Raw genomic sequence first — 6,425 nt, 5'->3', positions numbered from 1 at the left:
GATCTTGCTTTGGCCACTTCCTCCAAGAACATTTTCTTGTGAAGGTCCCCATGTATGTGCAAAACTAATAACATTTACATGCTTTTCTCTTGTTAATCTGCCTGGTATCACTTTAGTTTCCAGAATCAGCCAAACAACCCACATAAGAGATAGTGGGGGAGAGTTGGGAGTGATTTCTGACATAACTAAACATCCCTCTTGTAAGGCAAGAGGTAATGGTATTTAGGGACCGTGCCCATAATCCATGGTAATCTCACCTCAAGATCTTTAATTTAATCACATCTGCAAAGACTTTACCCTATAAGGTAAGAAAGAGTCACATGGTTCAGAAATTAGGACTTGCCATTTTCAGGAACCATTTCTCAGCCTATGATGGTTCACATCTTCTTCAGAGAAATACCACATTCCTTGTTTCAGTCTTAGATTTTTCAGTGAAGATCGGTTATTCAGTAAGTTTTCAGTCAGTATTTGTTAAAATGTTTTCTGCACTGCACTACTTTCCCACTTACTATCAGAGTTTAACAAAAAAAAAAAATTATCTTATTATTGTTCCAGAAGACCCTCCACGGGACCATAAAGCTTTTTTCCTTAGTTTTTGAATGTTTTCATTTTCTTTTTAGATTGGATGATTACTATTGATCTATCTTTTTTAATGGATGTATCACATTTTATTGATTTGCTCATAAGTCAATGGACATTTGGCTCATTTTCAATTTTTGGCTGTTAAGAACAATGCTGCTATGAACATTGGTATACAAGTTTCGGATATTTATTCTTTGTTATATACCTAGAAATGCAATTGCTACATCATATGGTAACTGAACATTAAACCTTTTGGTGAACACCACACTGTCTTCCAATGGAGCTGCACCAATTTACATTCCCATCAGAAATGCATAAGGGCTCTAGTTTCTCCACAACCTCTTCACCACTGGTTATAGTTCATCTATTTCATTTCAGCCCATTTGTCTTCGGCGTCAGTTAATCTTTCTTGTGCCAGTTGAAAACTACTGTCGAGCTGCTCCAGTATTTTTTTAATTTTAGATTATTATATTTCTAAACTCCAGGATTTCTATTTGGTTATTTTTGATAAATTCATTTTCTTGACATTTTCTCTTTGGGGAAATGTTCTCAAATGTTCCTTTACCCTTTAGACTCAATCCCCTTTATTGCCAGAAGTCCCAAAACAACTAATGCTGGTGTGGATGTGGAAAGATAGGAACACTCTTACACTGCTCTTGGGACTGCAAATTAGTACACCCCCTGTGGAAAGTAATTTGGAGATAGCTCTAAAAACTAAAGATAGAAATACGATTTCATCCAGCAATCCTACTACTAGGCATCTACCCAAAGGAAAAAAAAAAGACATTCTATAATGAAGACACATGCACTGGAATGTTTATGGCAGCACAATTCACAATCAAAAAGTCGTGGAAACAACCCAAGTGCTCATCAACACATGAGGGGGTTAATGAAATTTGGTATATTTATACCATGGATTGCTACTCAACTACAAAAAATAATGATCATCTTGCACCTCTTATATTATCCTGGATAGAGCTGGAGACCCTCCTTCCAAGTGAAGTATCACAAGAATGGAAAAACAAGCACCACATGTACTCGCCATCAAATTGGTACTAACAGATCAACACTAAGGTGCTCACATGGAAGTAATATTCATGGGGTGCAAGTTAGGTGAAAGGAGGGTGGTGGTGGTGAGTAAACTCACAACTAATGGTTGTGGAGCACACTGTATGGGGGAAGGGCAAACTTGTAGTTCTGGCTTGGGAGAGTCAAAGCCATTATATGTAACCAAAATGAATGTACTCCCATGATATTCTGAAATTGAAAATAAAATAAAATAAAATACACATGTTCCTAACACTCATACAGAAACCCTCAGCAAAGACTGATAAATTTGTTGGTTTCAGGTATTTAAGAAAATCATTTTCAATCACTAAGTGACCACTAACTAACCAGGCAGAAAGTTCACAGATCATACATAATAAAGAATACAGAGTTTACAGAAATAGTAGAGAAAAATTAATAAATAAAGAAAAAGAAGTATAGCGTGCAGCCACAGATGGAAGCAAACTGAGAGTGTTGGTGGAGTTGATTTCCACAGTTGCCATCTTATATTATTTGAGATGTGCAGTTTTAAACTGAAATTTTGTGTCCTACAAAGATTTAGAAATGTATGACTCATACAAGACTGTACCCGAGGAAACCCTGATCATTATCTATCCTTAAATTCACAGACTTTTCCATCTCTTGTTTCCATTTTGATATTGAGTTGAACTGCAATGAAAGTTTTCTATTAAATTTTGGTTACTGTATTTTAGGGATCTAAAATTTTTATTTCATTTTTCTTTCAGTCTTCTTCTTCTTTTTAAGAGCCTGGGGTTTTTCACAGGAAATGAGACAACTTGACTTTAAATACAGACTGCACACATATGATCAATACTAAAAAATCTAATCAGAATAGGATTTGCCACTTTGCTTAGATTCAAGATCCAAAGGCAGAAGTGTACTAAAATCTACGGAGGGCTTACCTTCTAATAAACAAAATGACAACTGGAACTTACCTGGATCAAGCAATTACAATAGCTCATGTTTTGTCAAGGGCAAACAACTTTTCCCATCTTCAATTTCATGAAACATTTTTAAAAATGTCATGTTTACAAAATTAGCCGGGCATGGTGGTGCATGCCTGTAGTCCCAGCTACTCGGGAGGCTGAGACAGGAGGATCGCTTAAGCTCAGGAGTTTGAGGTTGCTGTGAGCTAGGCTGACGCCACGGCACTCACTCTAGCCTGGGCAACAGAGTGAGACTCTGTCTCAAAAACAAACAAACAAACAAAAATGTCATGTTTACAGTCGTGGATCTAAGATTTGTATATTCTAGTAGAGAAACCAGAGGTCACAGAACTTATAAAAGAGTGGACCGCAATCCAAGGATGGCAGGCTATATGTATTTAAAAACAAAAACAAAAACAAAAACAAAAACAAAAACAAACACAAACAATAGCAAATTAATGAGCTGCAGCCCCAAATAAAATCAAACTCCAAAGTGCCTGGCAAAATGAATGCAATGTGCTTTTTATGTTTTTGCTGTAGCGCTGACTTTATTACACAGATGCCAAGATATAAAATATAAAAATAAAATGCAATTACATTACATGGATGGAACAATATTGATACTTACAATGTAACAGTAATTTTTTTGACTTTAGTTCAATAAAAGAAAAGGTAGCTGAATTCTACCATGGTTATATTTCATTTGAACTACTGTTTGTGACAAGAACTGGTCTCTCAATATGACCATGTTTAATGTTCCCTTCCTACAAATCTACAGACAAGTAAGGCCAGAATGACATTACTTCACTTCTTAATGTATTTTTCAACATCATCCCTTTACAAGATCATCTGTTTACATTTTATTTTTGCTTCTAAATAATTGTCTCTTGATTTAATAAATCACAGCTTTCTGAAAGCATGCAGGAAGTATACTGAAATTCCAGGAATATATAAAATGTCTGTGAAAATTAAATATCTTTGGTATCCAAAGCATCATATTTATACAAATCTGGCTGTTTAATAAAAGAGTATATTTAGGCAAAAAGAAAAATTGGACACACCCCTCAATAGTACATCCTAGCCTCTGATATGAGACAATCCAACACAGCCACGCTAGAAGATTTCTTTTCTACCCCAAGAGGGACAATAAGAAGATGTTGCACAGAGAGGACATTCAGCTCATGAAGACATCATGATTTTTATCTTCATGAGTAAGTCATGATAATCCAACTCAATCCACTAATATTTAATAATTTGCTTATGAAGTTTGAAATTCATAAAATCCACAATTATACCACTGTATATATTTTAGAATGGATAATAACATTCTGTCTATTATCCATTCCATAATCTGAAGAAATAAAACATGCTTTTTGACAAAATCATTGAGCTAAAACTCTTGTAATAAACTGTAAATTCTGTCAAATAAATGATTTTGCTGTTACTATTTTATTTTTGACAGAACAGATTGATTAATTATTTAAGAATCCTGGGTAAAAGATATACAGTTTTAATATTAAGTTTTGTGAACAGGGATCAGAAAAGTGCAGAATGGGATATTATAGACAGTGTTCTAGATGTTCTATGATTAATCAATGAGTTCCTGATGAGAAAAAATGGGACATATATGTGCCTACTACTAACATTGCAAAAAAGATCAATGTAATATAAAGTAAAGATGTCACAATTTTATCACCCTTTTAAACAAGAGAATCTGAAAACAGAAGAAAACATATTTTAAAATTCTCCTGCTTTCTGAAGCCATAATGAAGAAAAAAAAAAAGAAAATATTTGTTCCCCAGGGTACCAAATTTTCTCACTCTTACACTAGTCAATTTTCAGGTTCAATTCTCCTTTAAATAACATTGCAGATATTCTATTTGTATGATAATTTAATTTCTTTAAATCTTAACCACACATGTATCCATGGATATATCTTAAGGAATTTTCCCAGGTAATCATTATTGTAGATTTATAAATTCTTTAATTAGTGGCAAATTATGTCACTACTCTAATATGTAAATATTGGCTATGATTTTAATAAGGCAAATAATTGAACATCACATCTGAGAGAAATATAATTACCTTCAACTCATTTTATTTGACAAATTTAGTTAATCTTCAGATTAGTCTAAATGCTAAAGCATGATGAGCAATTAGATCCATACAAAACACATCTTATTTTTAAAAATTATTTCACCTAAAAATAAAAAATAAAAGTATCATCTATATCCATTGAAATGTCAAGAGATAATGATATCAAATTTTAAAAACTACTTAACCACAAGTAAAAATAACCCAATAAGAACTTGTATTTCCTAAGCTGAAAAGACATTTCAGTTGTTGAATTTACTCTCTGAAAACACATAAACCTCTCTTGCATGTTTAAACAGATGATTATTTGAAATTGCTATATTTTGTGCTATATATGTTTATCTCATTAAAATAAAATATCTAACATCTGTTATCAAACACTGCATTAAATCGATACTCAAATATACAGCTGAAGCCACTAGAAGCAACACAATGGCCACAGCTGAAAGAATGAATAAACAAAATGGGCTGCATACATCCAATGAAGTATTATTCACCTTTAAAAATGAAGGGCATTCTTACACATGATATAACATGGATGAACTTGAGGACATTATTAGAGGTGAAATAACCCAATCAGAAGAAAACAAATAACGTATGATTTCATTATGTGAGGTTCCTGGAGCAACCACATTTATAGAGACAGAAAGAAAAATGGTGGTTGCTAAGAGCTGGGCAGGGAAGAATGTTCAATAGTTACAGAGCTTCAGTTAGGGGAGGTAAAAATTGTTTCATAGATGGATAGTGTTGATCATTATAAAGTAATGTGAATAGACTTGATGCCACTATACTGAATGTCCACTTAAAATGTATAACATGGTAACCTAAATTAATTTAAGGCTGCCCATTAACCTATGGTTATTAAATTATTGAATGACATTTTTTGTTTAAGTGTACAGTCAGATATTCTGTATTTATTTAAAATTTAATTTTTTTCCCGTCACAATTTTTATATTAATTTTGATTTTTTGAATATGGATTGATTGTTTTAAATGTTTGAAATGTGATCAATCTTCAACAATGAGGAAGGTTGGAGAAATGGAGAAACAGAAGTCCTCAATCAAGGAAAAGTTAGGAGGGTTTTTAGGACCTTCTGGAAAGTGACACTAAGGGCAAAAAGTAGGAATTTCATTTAGTTACTATGCGTAGAAATTGCATGTTAGAGATATAAAGTTGTGGAGATCACAAAGTTTTGGCAAATGCTGTATATAGTTGGCAAGAAGAAAGTATATTTCCATGATCTAGTAATAGTATGATAGACAGTAATGATATAGTAGTGGGGGATTTTGACACCCCACTGTCTGAAATGGACAGATCCTCCAAATAAAAAATGAGCAAAGAAATAATGGACTTAAACAGAGCTCTAGAACAGATGGGTCTAACCGACATCTACAGAACATTCCACCCAAATAAAGCCAAATATACTTTCTTCTCATCAACTCATGGAACTTTCTCCAAAATAGACCACATCCTAGGCCACAAATCAGACCTCAACAAATTTTAAAAAACAGAGATTTTACCATGTATCTTCTCAGACCACAGTGGTATAAAACTAGAGATCATTTACAACAGAAATGCTCACCACTTCACAAAATCACAGAAACTAAAATCTATTGCTTAATGACTGCTGGGTGAAGGCATACGTTTAGATGGAGATAAAAAATTCTTTGAATTCAATGATAATGGGGACATAAGCTATCAAGACCTGTGCGATACAGCAAAAAGCATTCCTGAGAGGAAAACTAATAGCATTAA

The sequence above is a fragment of the Eulemur rufifrons genome, chromosome 30, assembly GCF_041146395.1.
Source record: "Eulemur rufifrons isolate Redbay chromosome 30, OSU_ERuf_1, whole genome shotgun sequence".
NCBI lineage: Eukaryota > Metazoa > Chordata > Mammalia > Primates > Lemuridae > Eulemur > Eulemur rufifrons.
Note: the sequence above shows the minus strand (reverse complement) of the source record.